Source organism: Centrocercus urophasianus, unplaced genomic scaffold (assembly GCF_019232065.1).
Source record: "Centrocercus urophasianus isolate 14NV4802_14NV808 unplaced genomic scaffold, USGS_Curo_1.0 seq_44, whole genome shotgun sequence".
In the NCBI taxonomy this organism is placed as follows: Eukaryota; Metazoa; Chordata; class Aves; order Galliformes; family Phasianidae; genus Centrocercus; species Centrocercus urophasianus.
In genome coordinates, this window is record NW_024885022.1 from 325,392 (window position 1) to 342,937 (window position 17,546).

Genomic DNA, 17,546 nt, shown 5'->3' on the forward strand with positions numbered 1-17,546 from the left:
GCCTGGCTGCACCTCTCTTAGACTGCATTTAAGGGCTGACTGCTTCAGGGAAGGATCTCTGGTTGGAGATCTGTCCTTTGTGAAGATTTTCCTGTGAGCCTAGATCTTTGGAGACTGGTGAGCATTCTTCCTTTGTAGTAACACTCCATCTGATCTTGTTCCTTTGCTGTTATACTCCTCTAACTCCTCTATCATCATTCCTCTCTGTGAATCTTTCCAATTGTAACAGGATTACATTAGACTTCAGTGGCTCCTGTCCTTCTCAGGTGTGAGCTATGATGACAGTGGAGATGGCTGTTCTTGTCTTACAAACAGCTTTCATTTAGCTGTGTTTCTACTGGCACTCTTAACCAGTCAATATACAGTTAATAGAGATCGTAGCTGACGGTATCACTTTCTGCCTAATTGCTAAATCATCAAAAGCAGATAACTCATGTGTTCTGTGGTGGTGGATAATAAGCACAACCACCTCCGCTGCTGCCTGCGAAGAGCAAGCTGCGCTAGGGCCGGCTGCTTCGGGTCAGAAATGCCAGAGGGGCAGCTCTTGTAGGGGTGCCAAGTCCTCCAGGCCCCGATCCGCTGTTCTGTGCGGACAGCCCGGTGGGGAGAGGTGCAAAGAGCACAAACAGCCATCGAGGCTGGCAAAGCGCAGCCAAGCCTGCAAAGCCTGCCGGGCTCCTGTTGTTGGAAGGTGCGGAAGAAAAGCTAGCAGTGCCCTCTTCTGGAAGAGATTAAAAAGTGAGCAAATACATAGCTTTAAAATAGGCTTCCAGCAAGCAGAGCAGAAAAAAAATAGCTCAAACAAGCAATTTACTTTCCAGCCTATTTGGAGTACAGGTTCATGCTACATTTAATCCAGTGTAAGTACGGGCTGTTGCTGCAAAGGATCGCTGCGCTGATCCAATGGGTAATTAATCCTTCTCTCTGATGGTGTAGTTTAAGCAGATCTACAATGTGATTGCATGCACGAGAGATCTGAGGTCTGATGCGGCAGTGTGTACGCCAAGGACATGACCGGACCGTGTGACAAACGTGTATGTCCTGCCCTCAGGAGCTCCTGCACATATTCCTGTGAAGCACGCCACTTCTGTAACACTCAGTTATTTGTTTTCTTCGAGTCGTGCAGATAATGCTGTGAGTTGAAATAATGCAGATAGGCTGTGTGAGCACAAAGGGAATTAAGTTCGTTCTTGCTTTATGATTTTTATTTACTCTGCTGGTAGGAAGCAGGCTTTGTCCAAGCTTTTCTTTATCATATGAAGAGTTTCCAACATACACACAACCTTTTGCAGAGTAAATAAGAATATATTCAGTGAGTGTCAGCTTTAGAAAAGTTGTGGTCTTGTGGAACACGAACAAAAAAAAAAAATGTTATGTACATTTAAAAAATGGTTGTATGGGCTTCTATCTTGCTAACACAGAATTATTTGTTACTTGATTCTGGTTAGAATGCAATAGAGATTTGCCTAAGAAATCTGGATGCTGTACTCAGGATGCCAGAGTAGTTACCTCACAGAGTTATCTCTAGATCTGTGACTGGGCACGGGCCCGAAGAGAGGGGAAAAAAAACAAAGTAGTGAAGAAGGAAAAGAGAAGCGTTAACCATTTACTCCTATCCGGCCCGGCCCGGCCCCGGGGCTTCTGAGTGACTCGCGGGCCGGCGCCTCGGGAGAGCCGGGAAATTGGGGGGTAGGGGAAGGGTAGGGAGACGGTAGGTTTTTTTTTTCTTTTTTTTTTTTAAAAAAAAAAAAAAAAAAGGCAACGATCTGAGGAGGAATGGTAATTTACTGAAGTAGACTGCAGGAGAACTTTTCTCCTTAGCTTTTCTCCATAGCGAGAGGGAGACGCGCTGAAGCCCTGCAGGCAGCTCCGTCTTTCCTTTCGTCCTCTGGGGAATCGCCGCTCCTCCCCTGCCCTCTGAGAACCAAAATGCCCAAAAAAGGCAGTGCACAGAACCGGAACATTAACTCTTTAACTGCTTTACGTGATGTTAATCATGTGGGATATCGACAACAAAAATCACAAATCACAAAACCATGATAAGTTATAAGGAAGTGAGGTCTGCATTTGTCTCAGATGTGTGAAGACAATAAACCTAATTCCCATCACACATCAGCTCAGGAGGCAAGCAAAAACTACGGAATGCCTTTGTGCTGAAATTGACTTATTTGGAAACTTTTATATTTGCAGAAGGCAACAGGCATGTCTCTGCAACGTGTTAGACAAGGGATAAATAGCATCATGAGAGGCTGTTCATCTGTGTTCCTCCTGAATGTTGCACTGCTTTCTCCCCAGTTTTATATCTCTTGTGCATTGCAAAACCATGCCAATTAACAATTTTTTGCGGAGCAAGTGTGCTGATACTCTTGCTCAGGATGTCTTCTTGTGGTACTGGGGCATTGACCCATCATAGGCAGTGGCAAGGTCAGGCAATAGGCATTTGAAATCAGTACAAAAATACAGGCAGACAGCAAGAAATTCTTGAGAGGACAGTGATCTATGTGTAATTAGATAGTGGAGGTAACACTGATCCCGAATTCATGTTTGTAAGCATCCTTGTCAGTTTACTAATTACATAGGCTTTTCTGCTGCTTCCTTTCAATAGGAGATGTTTTAGGCTAATAGGGCTCTTCTCCCAAGGTAACAGGGGTCACTGGGAAGCTTAACATCGTTAGTAAGCAAGAGATGAGCCCATTGGGATACTGGCAGCTCAGAGGATTTGCACCAAGATGGTTTTTGAGGAAGCCAATGGCAAGAAACTGGAAAGTAGGAATGGTACATCAAGACAACTGGAAGTGATCCTGCAGAGATGATGCCGGCTGTTGATAGTGTGCAACAAAAACTGGGCTTCACTACATCTCTGGAAGATTAGTAAACACATTACACTAAGTGTATGGGAACTGCTGAGTCACGGCCTGAACCTCTGATTAATCACCTGAGTTGAGCCTTGAGTCAGCCAGAGGAGCACAGGTGAAGGCAATTCACCTGTGCTGCCGGAAGGGGTGGAGCCAGGCTCCATCCCTCCTGGACCTATTTAAGAGCTGGCTAGCAGAGGGGAAGGATCTCTTCTGGAGATCCCCTCTTTTGGTATCTTCTGGTGAGCTCAACCCAAGGGTAAGCTCTTCCATTTATTCTCTTTTGTGATCGTTGTCTGCTTTGCTTTACTCTCTTGATTATATTGCAATTATAACATCTTGGTTATACAAATTATAACATCTTGGTTATACAAATTATAACATCTTGGTTATACATTATAACATCTTGGTTATACACTAAGGTAGGAAACTGAGATAAAGAAATACCATCCGGGCTGGTGTGGGATGCCTGAAGGGAGGGAATTTTAATAACACTGATGGAAACTAGAGGGCAAGCCTGTCTTCAGCCACCCTTGGTGATTTTGATGGTTTAATTGCATTCACCAAGCAGAAGTTACTCTCTGTGGCTCGGGCTGTTTCAGCTCTTCAGGGAATACAAAGCAATGGGATCCAGCTAAAGCTCACATTCACTGAACTGGCAGTGCCTTTTATCAGTTTATGACCTTATGACTTTTTCTTTGTTATGTTAACTATAATTTTTATCTTGAAATGTGTAATAAGAACACGTTTCACACGTGTAATAAGAACTTACTCTTCATATTGAAGACAAATATATAGACAGTGACTGCTTTACCACAGATGGTGAGAAATTAGGACTGAATAAATTTGTAGTCATAATTTATAATATAATCTTAAGAAAAAGAGGGGAAATTACACAATTTATATGGTACAAATGCCTTACTTCCAATGTTGTATTACTGTACAATAAAAATTTTAGTACAGGTTGGGGCGAAAAGCTGTGGATTTGTTTTTCACTGGGGAAATTCATTGTGTTCTTCATCTTGAGGTAGTTTGTACCATTACAAAATTCTCATTTTTGTGTGTTCTTCCACTTCAATACAAAGTGTCTTAGGAATGCTACGTTTTTCTGTCTTACTACTCTGGGTATTTTTTTATGAGTTTAATGAAGAGAACAGCTAGTTTCTTAAAACAGCAGAAAGATTTGAAAATATTACTTGATTCATGCTGTTACTGCAGAGCTCTTGTGTTCAAACAAACAAAAGATGCTCTAATGCGGGTTGCTTAGTACTTGGCTCTTTACCCTAAATATTGTAGTTTTGTATGGGATTTCATGAAAAGAACGTTTAACTTGCCAATGGCAAAGTTGCTGTCATATCTTTTCTGTCTCATATTACAGCCTACCCTATCATGCTCAGCAGAACAGAATCACAGAGTAGTTGAGGTTGGAAGGACCTCTGATTGTCATGTGGGGCATCTAGAGCAGGCTGCCCAGAACATCGGTGTGATTTTGGCTGTAGGGTTACTCGCACAGATCTTTTTCAATAGACTCAATTCCCTAGGTTTCAAAGCTATGTTCCTTGTAGTCAAGGGGAAACTGGTGGATTTTTAACATTGCAAACAGGAAGATTTTACCATTTGATCCGTAGTGGTGGTTGCTGGTGGTGTGCAACATGGCACTTGAGCTCAGCTTCTTCCTGAATCTCCAGGCACCCTAGCAGCACAAGTTCATCACAGAGGCATTAGCATAGCAAAAGGCAGATAGTGCGCTCACAAAGTGGAGATGGTAACCTTGTCTCTGGAAACCTGGCAGCAAACTGGACTCGCAGCAAACCACTTCAATGCACCATGCAAAAAAAAAAAAAAAAAGCCATCAAAACCCTTGCTTTCATAATAATCAACACATTTAGCATTAAAAAAAAAAAAAAAAAAAGCTTTTCATCTTCAAAGTCTTTTACAAATATTCACTAATTAACCTTCCATGTCTCAGTATTAAAGATATCATGGGAAGGGCCTCAGGGAAAACGTTAGTGAAGTTTCTAAACATCCCTTTAAGATGTCAATTGAAGCACAGATTTTTTTTTTTTTTTTAAATCACTGCTGAATGCAAAGCACTTCTATAAATACTTCAAATAGCATTAATAATGCTGTTGGAATCTGCCTGTGTACACAATCTGTGTAAGAACTTACAAATCATTTATATTACTCTTAAGTCTTTAAAACATGACTAATGGCACATCTGCCTTCTCTGCAGAGCAAATTTCTCTGCAAAGACATGCATAGGTGTTTAACTTCTTAAAGTAGTTCCACAGAAGCTCTATGAAGCTGTTCCTGGTGCAATATAAGCACGCAATACTTGCAGGAGCAAGGCTGTAATGAGCTCGCAGTTGCTTGTTTGTTTTTTGCTGGCTATCCCTTTTTTTCCTCAAAGGACACAGTGATGGGGAGGCAAGTATGTGGTTCATCTGGAGGTCCAAGCTAGCATCTGCTCCAAGTCTCACTGCAGCAGGTGTTGCTGCCGGCTACTGACAAGAGCATCAATCACTTGTCTATGTTATAAAAGCTCAGTTTAACTCATTTGCTGGTTATGGTAATTCACAAGGTAAAACTTTAGTAAAATCAATGGCAGTTTTGCATATATTTCCTCTTAGGCCTGCAGATGTCAAAAACGCTGTATAGAATGATGTGAACGCCTTGTGTAATTTCAGGGAGAGGAACAGATTTCCAAGTACATAGGTCTCTTCTAAAATGGGGTTTCACATAACCAGATCACTTATGACCCAATTCTTGGAAGTATGAACGTGCTTAGAAATGTAGGCAGTTTTTTAGCAGGAGTTACCATCTGACTCTTTTCCTTTTTCCTCCTTCACACCCTCAGTCTACTTGCTATTTGGCCCATATTCATCTTACAGAACCTTGAATGCTCTTTCCAGCTTTCCTTCACTTCCGCAAGCCACCAGTGGACTCTTCAGCTTCATGTCCCTTAACTCTGCTCTCAGCCCCATGCCCTCTTTACAGCGATGAGCAGTACGATGTATTTTTGGCAAGCAAGGTCTGACACAGTTACAAGGAGTATGCACCCTGCTGTGGAGGAGGATCTCATAACCAAAGCCTGCACCTGTCTATCCTGTCAGTCACTTGTTTTGTTATGCTGATGCTACAGTGTCCCCTCAGGGCTGTTTTGTTTGAAATAATTTTTTTTTTTTTTTTGAAAGCTGGTAGCTTACTTAATGTAGCACTCTGCAGCCTGATAACTGTGATTTACTCTTCTTTCCAAGGGGATTAATTCTATGTTATGTTATCCTCAGTCTGTTGAAGAGGAATGGTAATTGAAATGAGAGTCAGAGGGGTTGCTTTAGATCAAATTATGCAAGAATTTCCAGGGACTTCAGTTGGCCTCAGTTTTTCTCTTTTCTGCCTGTGCCAATTTCTTCCTGTGTCTACCAAAAATACTTATTTTTGTTGAGAGTTCCAGCAAAACTAGCTCAGCTATTTAGAACAGGGATGTCATGGCAGAGATGAAGGAAAGGCATTTTGTGAGTAAAGATAATATCACGTTTTTAAGAGTCCTGAAAAGCAAAGCCATAAGAATATGCTTTTCTCAGCAACTGTGCTTCTAGATATTTCACGAAATACTGTATTTGATTTTGCAGATTTTTCTCCTATGGTTGGTGAACTGCACAAGCTAGAAATCACTTCCTGTACCCACTGGATGCAACACTCCCTGTGTTGAGAAGTCAGACAGATGCTGTCTGGATAATGAGGAGGTGGTTAGGATTTCATCATTTCATTTCATGATTTTCAGCATTTTATTAAGGTAAGTACAATTCAGAGATGTCCTCCATGAACGCTGCTATGCAAAATCTAAAATCAGGTACTCCTACTGAGAAGCCTTCGGAGAACAAATTCACTCTCAAATCAAACCAAGTGAGACATTACTGCTCATTAGGGCCTGGAGATTTAGGTGCCTTTGTGATGGAGTGACTCCTCTGTGAGACAAAATGAGCCATCAATCAGGGAGCTATGTAGGTTACTCAGGAGGCATTACTTTCAATTTATTTATGATCTTCCCACCACCTAGCACCTGTGAGAAAAGCCAGGCTTCATCTTCCTCCATGCTCCCAGCAGCAGCTGTAGGTGGCACTCAAACCTCTGCTTTCTGTCCTTAATGCTGATTGAAGGCAGCTCCCTTAGCCTGCCAAGGAATGCCAGGTGCCCTGGCCCCTTCCCTCCAGGCCCTGAGCTGAGCCCTCACACCACCTGGCAATGTCTTTGGGGAGACCAAGAGGGGACACAGGAATCTACATGCAGAGTCTGGAGTTCCAAAAAACAAGAACATCTATTGTTTTGGTTATTCTTGTGGGTTTGTTTTTGGTTTTGTGCTTTTTGGTTTTTTTTTTTTTTTTTGGTTTTTTGAATTGTTCATTTTTATTACTTCTAATTGTTTCTTTTCCACTCTTGAAAATAAGTCCTTCATGCTGCTCTTCTGCCTTTTTCCTTTGAGAACTGAAATCTTGCTTCTCCACAGTAACAGCCACTTCTGTCACTTTGACAGCTCCCCACAGCCCCAGGCAGCTCAGGTACAGTGCTGCTCAGCACAGCAGCCCAGCAGATGCCAGTCCCTGCCCTCTCTTATTCCTCTTGCTGCAGAAGAAATGAGAAGTCCTTATGAGGGAAGGGTGGTGGGGACAGGAAGGATGGCTTGTAGGAGGCTTGGCTGCCAAAAGAAGAATACTGAGGAGATGGATGTCCCATGGGAGCCCACAGAGTGGTAGTGGAGTTGGGGTTCTGCTGGCTATTGGTAAACTTACAGGGCAGGAGGTTCAGTGCCAAGATTGAGGTGTGCATTTGAGGGAAGCTGGACAGGATGCTGTGCCCCTGTGATAATAGGGGTGGGGTCTGGGCCTCCTTCAGCACTGCCTGAAAGCGATAGGCTGATGATGGTTCTGCCCTGATGGAGGTAGATCCAATTCCATGGGCTCCTCATTGCTCTTAGGCAGGTCCACCTTCATCAGTTTGAGAGTGTGGAGCTTCTCCATCAGCTGCCTTATCTTGGCAAAAGGGCAATCCATCTGTCTCCTTGGCAGAAAAAGCAGCTTAAAAGTAAAGTTACTGCTGGTCGTCTGTTGCTCAGTGGCTGGAGTTCTGGACACAGGGTCCCCGTTTTGAAGGAAGAGGAGAAAGTACAGGAGAGCCTGAGGACCCCCTTCATGGGAATGGTTCTACTGTGTCATTTATCTTCCTGAAGAGAATAGGTTTCCCTTGGGCCACTGAGACCTTCAGTGGCTCCGGCCACCTCTTTGTTCCATGTGTGTGGTTCCTTTGAGAGGGTAGCGAACATGTCCCAAGAGGTTCAGGGGAGTCTCCTCTATCCCCACTCAGCTGCCTGCAGCTGCAAAGGCATGTGAAGGGCTGAGCAGCAATTAATCAGGTGTCCTGGGAGAGTTGCCGGGCAGATCTGCAGATTCCATAACTGAAGATATGAGGATTAATCCCAGGTAAAAAAGCAGAGCCCTGAGAGATGATAGCCAGTTTGTTCTGCAACCCAAAATAATTTGCTCAGACAGGTGGGTAAAGTCTGCAAGGGTATCTCCAAAGCTGTTCTTGGATACATCTGTATTCCATGTAGCTTAAAAACCCTTCAACCCATAGTTAATGAAAAAATCACACTCTGAGATGAGAAGACATCTCTGAACACTCCTCTGCAAGCCACATGCTTTGTTTGGATACCAATCTAGGCATTATCTTTATGGAATTTTAGAATATTATTTTTGCTGTTTTAAAAATTCTTCTAATGCCATGATTTAGTTGAATTTAAAAACAGGCTGCTTTGTGTGCAGGACTACTCTTGAATCACATTTCAGGTGATGTCCTTGAAGGCTATAGTGGATGTCAGTGATAGAGAAATACAGTGAATTCTGAGTTTTGAGCAAGGAAGGGAAGATAACTTTTGTATGAAAGTGAAAATAGAAGGGACTGAGATATACATAGGTTGCTCCAAATGTAATTTATTTCCTATTTATTTCCATGGAAACTACAACACATAAAGAGCATCAGGACACTATTTGGTATAGCAAACTGTTGGCTACAAAACACTCTTTCAGTATAGTCCGCACCATTAGCTATGCATTTTTTGCCAGCAATGAACAAGACTCCACATGCCACACTCATAAATCTCTGCACTAATAGAAGTGACCTGCTGTTTTACAGATGTAACAATGACATAATTGCTACAAAAATACTGTCTGCCCAATCCAGCTTTCACTGTGCTGATATCCACTGTTTGGTCTCCATAAATGTTCAGCAAGCATCAGTGGATGTCCATGGGTGCATTTTTTCCTACCTGGGGGGATTCAATTACATCCCTTCAATTCACACATACTCCCATGTCAGGTGCCATTCTGTCAGACTGCCCCTCTGCTGCCGTCTGTTGCATGGCAGCAAAATGTAACAGTATTGGCAGAAAGCTTCAGCCTCTACTACCAACATCTGCCTCTCACATCCTGGCCCAAGGTAATAAAGTAGATGTTATTTTCAGAGCAGCCCTCTTATTTTTGTTCAAGTTTGGCTGTTTCACAGTAGTAGATCCCTAATTATGTTACTGCTCAAATCCTTCAAGATTGACAAGACACAAGTATGGTGTTTCATAAATGCCTAATGTGAGAAGTACCACTGTGGGAGTAATTCATGGTTTATTATTTGACAGATCTCCATATTGCTAGATTGCATTCAACTTTTCCACGAGTGCTGCAGAATAAGAAAGAAGGGGAAAAAAGGAGTCTGTCTTCAGCTTTTCAAACCACACTGAGAAGAAGCAGGTATACTAGGAGTAGCTTCTGTGTTTTGTTAGTTTATCAGTAGTGATATAAAATTATTTTATTTCAAAGCCTTCCAAATCCTATCATATGTCCTCATGCTTTCCCAATATGTAGGTCTGTAGCTCCATTGGGACTTTCTAGCCCAGGGTCTTAATTCTACCAAGCATCAAAGACAAAATTTATTGGCTTCAGATACTACCAGTAATTCCTTCAATGCTCTAATTCTTCTATGGTATCCAAACACAAATCATCACCTTCACAGTGGCATTCACAAGATAGTTAATGTGACTGAAAAGCTGAAATGATACAGCAAATAGTGGAGAAAAGATACAAGCAGATGAAATTCAAGAAAAATGAGAATTACTAGGTGGGTTTATTTGCACCTTGCAGAAAAACAAGGTGTCAGTCAATGTGCAGTCCCTGTTTAATACTGTTATTGATTGATCTGTAAAAGGGAGTTGAGTGTACCTTCAGTAAGTTTGCAGATGGCACCAAGCTGGGAGGAAATATTGATCTGTCTGAGGTTAACAAGGCCCTACAGAGGGGTCTGGACAACTTGGATTGATGGGTTGAGGCCAACTCTATGAGATATAGCAAGACCAAGTGCTCAGTCCTGTGCTTTTGTCACAATAACTTTGTGCATGAGGGTAGAGTGGCTGGAAAGCTGCATGGAGGAAAAGGACCTCATTGCTCTCTATGACTACCTGAAGGGAGGTTGTAGTGAGCTGGGGGTCGGCCTCTTCTCTCGTGTAACTGGTGATAAGACGAGAGGAAATGGCTTCAAGCTGCGCCAGGAGAGATTTAGGCTGGATGTTAGGAAATACTACTTCTCTGAAGGAGTGGTCAGGCAGTGGAATGGGCTGCCCAGGGGGGTGGTGGAGTCACCGACCATGGAGGTGTTCAAGGAATGTTTGGATTTTGTGTTGAGTGACATGGTTTAGTGAGAACTATTGGTGATGGGTAGATGGACAGAATGGCGAGGCCGGACTCTTTTCAGTGGTGAGTGGAGACAGGACAAGGGGAAACGGCCGGAAACTGCAGCATAGGAAGTGCCACACCAATGTGTGCAAGAACTTCTTTACAGTGAGGTGACAGAGCACTGGAACAGGCTGCCCAGGGAGGTGGTGGAGTCCTTCTTTGGAGATGTTCAAGACCTGCCTGGATGCCTACCTGTGCGACCTGGTGTAGGGAACTGCTTTGGCAGGGGGGTTGGACTCGATGAGCTCTGGAGGTCCCTTCCAACCCCTACAATTCTGTGATTCTGTGGAGGAGGCTCAGGGGAGACCTTACTGTGCTTTACAACTACCTGAAGGGAGGTACTAAAGAGCTAGGAGCCGACCTCTTTTTCCAGGTAACTATTATAGCATGAGAGGTAATGTTCTCAAGTTGGGCCAGGGGAGCTTCAGGTAGGGTATTAGGAAAATTTTCTGCTCAGGAAGAGTGGTAAGCACTAGAACAGGCTTGAATGGTAGTAATGTCACCAAAGAGAGCATTTTCCTTCCCTGGGACAAAGTGATCCTTCTCAGTGATCCTTGTGAAATTGCATGGCTTCTGACCAATGCTATTGTGGACTACATCGAAGTGACACAATTGATCTTTGGCAAGATTTGCAAGCAAGCTCAGCTCCATTAATCTTAAGGTTAGAAAATGTTCAGAACAAGCACACTCAACTATGAAACATGGTGTGATCACATAGCTGGTGTAAGTAATGAATGCCACACTGCCAGTCTGTGTGGTGATAGTAAGAAATACTAGGCATTAGAAAGTATGCATTTGAATATTGTTTTGGTTTTTGGTTTTTTTTTTTTTTTTTTCTTTAATAAAAGGCAAACAGAATGTGTCCAACAGTTTTGCAATGAATCTTAAGTGTTGCTCCTCCTGTACTTACATGAACTCCTGGCTTGAAGGAAGATATATTGAATATGCATTTTCCCTAGTACCCTATATAGCTAGTAAATCATTTCTGGCTTGAACATAAAATCTGTTCCCAGATGATGTGCTTCTGATTCTTTTGCGTACTGAAGCACTTGGCAAGAATCCTGACAAACAAGGTTAAATTCAAGAGAGTCTCAAAATACCTGAGGCAGTGGGTTTCTAAGGCTTGTTCAACTGCAAAGGAGAAAAGCATGTTTTTCAGGCAGAGAAAAAAAGAACAAAGGGAAGTAATTTAAGTAATGTGAACTTGCACAGATACCAAGAGTAAAAAAACCAACACTGACAAGCTAGGAGGCAGCAGGCATAAAATATTGTACTGCTGATGCTGCCAGTAGAACTAAAGTAGCACAGGAATTAATCTCCACTGAATATGAAGATAAATTCATAGCTTTAGCAGTCAGTGAACTCCGCTTAATCAGCACTGAGAGTTTTGTATTGCTAAGAAATAATAGTTCCTCTAGCCATAATGTCATATTTTTTATAAGGGAGAGTTTACAACTAATTCTAACCTTTTCACTAAAAATCAGATCTTATGGAGAACATGCATTTCCTGTATTTTATTTGATACTGCACATTCTGAAAGTGTCGCATCTAAAAGCTACGGTCACTTTTATCAACGTGTCTAATAAGAGGTCAGGCCACAACAATTCAGGATCAGCTTTGATCCTGAATGAGATAGCAGTGATTATTGTTGAGATCAGTATCAGGCTGTGTAATTAATTAATATCATCAATAAATGTAAAATGTGCATCCTAACTATCACAAAATTAAGCATATTTTATTTAAAGGAGGAATAACATATATGCATTTGAATGAAAGATATTTCTGTCAGTGTATTGAAGCACTAATAAAAACCAAAATATCTACAAATAAGGACCAAGGCAATGGAACAGCATTTATAACAGAGAGAAAAACAAATATATAAAGATATTAGAAATCAAAGATGCTGACTTTAATGACTGATTAAAAAAATCTAGTGGACGATGCATAAGTCTTGCAGGTTACTGTGCCTCCTCGTCTGGCTTTACTTCATTCCCAGCCAGACACCACACAGGATTTCTGAAGGACTAAACTGGAGATTAAACATGTTACAAATCAGATGTTTCAGCTGCTCTGCAGGCCTCAGGGAGATGCAGAGGTTTTTTTTCATTCACAGTGGGTGTATGCTTAAGAACAAAGAATTAGAAAATTTCTTCTGTCTAAGGTTTGTTATCTCTACCATCCAATCCTTGTACACTATCTGTCTCTAAGGTTCAGGTGAATGGGTTTGTGCATCTATACATTTACTCAAAAGTATCCGAAAGACTTTTACAGCTGCTGTTGCTTGAGGGTAATAATTCCAGATAATACTCAGGAGATTGATGTGGAATAAAGCCAGAATTCATTCAAACATTATTCCCTTTGCTTCTGAATCTGTCTTAAGTGACATATTCTTATTGGAACCGTTTCTTCCTCCCCTCCTACTCTGTGCCTTTTAAAAGTAGCATAAAACAGTCTTACACAGCATATGCTGGGGTTTCTGCTAAAGAGTGGTAATCACGCAATAGATCTTTTTCTGTCAGACATCAAGATTGAGGATGCAACAGAAACTGTAATCACGTGTGTTACTAAATGGGAAAAGGAAACATTTTAGCTGCAGCTCCATTTGTGCAAGCATATGCACACACATGCACATACTCTTCCTGCATTGCATCTCAAATCAGGAGTTCCAAAACCTGCATTCACAAACCAGAGTTTTTCTTACAAAAGCACCAGTCTGCTGTAACTATCGAGCAATGTTCTTCACTGATGCTGCATGAGTGACACTAGCACTGGAACAATCTCTGCATATAGGTGCAAAGAAAGAAGATAGCTCTTCCTGTATTAGGAATAACTCTTACTAAAGAACTGGAATGGAAGTATTAATATTCAGGTTTTACATTCCTAGCTCCCCAAGATTAGGGTGCTAGGTCTTCAGTAGACACTGTACCAGTCCACTTGGTTGAAGAATGCAAATGAATGAATTATAATTTTCAAAGCCATTATAGTCTCACCTAATAAATATAGGATAGATTTTAGAATTTGCTTCTGATTCTTGAAGTCTTCACAATGCCTACAGCCTCTCCTTTCTTGCCCTCTGATTTCTGGCATGGTTGGCCTTTCACCTGAAGTTTTTTTTCTGTCTTATCCTTCATTTTCTCCTCCACAATACAGTCTTTCAGGGCATGCTCTATCAGCATGTTTTCTACTAGCCATGCTACCAGCTCTTCCTATGGAAAATATTGGGATTTTATTATATAGACCATATTTAATTCTTCACAGACTTCCCACAGTTCCTTGATTAAATCTTCTCCTCTGCATATCATTATTCTCTAGCTGGCTCCAAATTTAAGTCAGTTAAAAAAAATCTAGTCACATTCCATTCCTATTTGTGATTGTCTGACATCCATGTGAAACAAAAGAGGCCTTATAATGGCCTTATGTATTTGAAAATTGGAACTGAGAATCAACTACAGATAGATAGTCAACTCTGCCATGTTCCTGTACTTAATTTAACAGAATAATGCAAGCCTGGTGCATTACCAGACCTCCTGGGATCACGAAGTCTCTCCTCCTATGTGAAGGACAGGGTTATTATACTTAGACTATGTACTAATAATTTGTTTAGCTTGATCTTAAAACCGTTCCGTAAACAGTTCTCCTCTGTGAAGAATATTGAGCCACTTCACCACAGATAATTCTTAATACCAAGCCCAAAATATCTCCAATGCAAATTCACTGAGATCATCATCATGTATCTGCTAGAGTCCTTGAAAACAAATTTCCACCTATCTCTTTAACAGGGATTATTATTACTTCCTACCTTCAGTCTTCCCTTTCATAAACCAAAGAAAACCTTACATTTCAGTCTTTTCTCAGACTAATTTGGGTATCATCTTCTAGTGATGTATTCATTAGCACCTACTTTTTTGATTTTCCTCTTTGGGACTCCCTCAAGTTTGACAATACTTAATGAAGTTGCTGCCCAAAACTGTTTTAAAGCCAACGCCAGCCTCTTATGGGCCAAGTAGGGAAGAATAATTACCTTGCATTTGTTACCTACAATGCTTCTATCAGCACTGCATAGCATGAGATTTGTTGTTTATCTTTGTAACTGTAACATATCATGACTATTTCATTTGTGCTCATTAGCGTCATCACAGCTATTTGTTATGTTTCTGTGATTTGTTTTTCTAGTTCCCACAGAACCTTTTCCTTTTCTATTACCAACAAGTGCTAATGGTTAGAATCAGAGAATCCCTAAGATTGGAAAAGACCTCTAAGATCATCCAGTCCAACTGTCCACCCATCACCAATGGTTCCCACTAAACTGTGTCCCTCAGTGCAGCATCTAAATGTGTCTTGAAGACCTCCCAAGGATGGTGACTCCACCACCTCTCCAGGAAAAATTGGAAACAAAAAACGCATTAATAGGACTTATTTCAGTTACTTTCTTCAGTTTCTTAGATATTTCAGGGAAAATACTACTGTAATCTTTAATAAATGTAGTAAAATTAAACATTTTTTAATTTTTTTTTTTTTTTTGCCCTGGTTGCATTCATGCATCTGTTCTCTAACAACTTAATTGCTTTAGGCATTTGCTGATGATTTACCCCTATGGAATGCCTAAAGCAGAGATGTTGAATATCTTGGCCTTCTCATTGTTGCTTATTATTTCCAATACTCTCCTATTAAGGTATTATACTCATTTTTTTTTTCTGCTCTTATAATGCTCGTAGAATCTTTTCACATTAATTTTTATTGCCCTTGGTAGTAAATAATTCTGTGCTTTAATCATTCTAGGCTCTACAAACCTTTGGTCTATTTTTATTCCACTCAGCTTTACCCTTGTTGCTAATTCGTAAACAATTCCCTTTTTAATATCCAACATTTAAAGAGATTCTGCTTCAGCTACTCTTGCTTCTTTCACTGATTACTTTCTCCTCCACACGACAAAAATAGGCTGTTGTGCCTTAAATACAGCTTCTTTCAGTAACTGTCATCTCTCCTGCACTCCTTTCTCCTTAAATTACTTTCCCAAGAAAATCAACCTAAAAATTCTTCGAGTTTATCGAAGTCTCTTTTACTGAAGCCCATTATCTTTACTTTGCTTCTCTCATGCTGTCCATTTCCTAAAATAGTAAGCTATGATCAGTAGCTTTGCAACCATTTCCTCATACATCATTCCTGGAATCTATCGTTTTTACGGAAGTCAGGCTGGTGTGCTAACATATTTGTGTGTCTGAAATCTGCTACAGCTTCTGGTCCAATAAAAGATGCATGTCCTGCTTAAGCATGGGTAAAACAACACTTGTAACTTGCAATGGGTAGCAATACTCCAGAAATATTCAAAAGCAATCTGCTTAATTCTAAGGTGATGTTGCAGCTGAATTGCAACACGCAAGCAGAGTAATGTTAATCCATTTTGTTCGTTCAGAAAATCTGAACCAGTCAAAGCAGTTACGCAAGAAGAAATTAGATTTTCTAATTTGTTAGCAATTTTCACTCACATTATTCAAACATACGAAGTTCTGTACTGTATTACTTCTGCTTAGCATCTACACTGTATCTTCATAGATGCAAAGATAGCCACATTGGTGGTATTCAGACTTCTGGAAAACTGTACTCAGTCCAACAGTACTGGAGGGACTATACAATAACTAAGTTCTCTTTTATTCCTTGAGTCAAAAATGCAGCTCAAAACCAGAATATTTGAGGTGAAAAAAGAAGAGTGTCCCTGTATCTTCCTTATCTGTACAATTTAAATATTAATAGTCTTTTCTATATCAAACTGACAGCTCTTAAATGGCTCCCAAGAGGGCACCACTTTTAAATTTCACCTTTGTTCTCTTTTATTGTTAGACCTGAAAGCTCAGTCTGGATGATAGGAATATTTTTACACTTAAATACCAGGAGAGATGTATGGAAATAAAAACACACGAGCGGAAACTGTCAGAATGGGAAATTCGCTTCAGAATGAAATCTCCCTTCAAGTCATAAAATGGAAACCTGCCTGGGTTCATCCTTTTGTAACTTCCCTCTCTCTTAACTGCCTTCCCAGGACTTCGGCCTGTCACTCCCCTGGCAGAATTTTAAGCAGGTATAGATGCCTGTACTCCTTTGCCACATCAGTACTACATGTGCAGAATCACTAACAGCAATTAGACTTCAGAAGCCAGATGAAGGAAATCTCACTCAGGAGCTCATTAAAAATTATAGTCATTTCACTTGCTAATTCACCTTCCTCAGCAGGAAGTTTATGAACGGCAAAAAAAGCTTATGCTCTCTTAATCACTGGTTACCTGGACCTATCAGTGGTTTAAGGAGATCTGCAATGTCTCCAGAGGCCACTGTACTTCAGAGGACTGCGATAATCTTGGCTCACAATAACATTATTTGTGATCAGTGGCTCTGTGTCAGGGTGCAGGCTGGTCACAAGCAGTGTCCCTCAGGGGTCGGTCTTGGGACCGGTACTCTTCAGCATCTTCATCGATGACACAGATGATGGCATCGAGTGCAGCCTCAGCAAGTTTGCAGATGGCACCAAGCTGAGCAGTGCAGTCGATGCATTGGAAGGAAGGGAAGCATCCAGAGGGACCGGGGCAGGCTGGAGAAGTGGGCCTGTGTGAACCCAATGAGCTTCAATAAGAACAAGTGCAAGGTGCTGCACTTGGATCGGGGCAATCCCAGGTATTGATACAGACTGGGGGAAGATGTCCTTGAGAGCAGCCCTGCGCAGAAGGACTTGGGGTCCTGGTGGACGAGAAGCTGGCCATGAGGCAGCAGTGTGCGCCTGCAGCCCGCAAGGCCAGCTGTGTTCTGGGCTGCATGAAAAAGGGGCGGCCAGCAGGGAGAGGGAGGTGATCGTCCCCCTCTGCTCGGCTCTTGTGAGGCCCCATCTGCAGCGCTGCGTCCAGGCCTGGGGCCCCCAGCACAGGAA

General features: G+C 41.5%; 1 long non-coding RNA gene across 1 annotated transcript; it reads left to right on the forward strand.

Moving 5' to 3' along the window:
• The first annotated feature begins 32 nt into the window (after nt 1-32).
• LOC122168691 lies at nt 33-9,655 on the forward strand. The gene is made up of 3 exons (XR_006171324.1): nt 33-117; nt 6,488-6,651; nt 9,541-9,655. It is a non-coding gene; the product is annotated as an uncharacterized LOC122168691 (long non-coding RNA).
• The last annotated feature ends 7,891 nt before the right edge of the window (nt 9,656-17,546 follow it).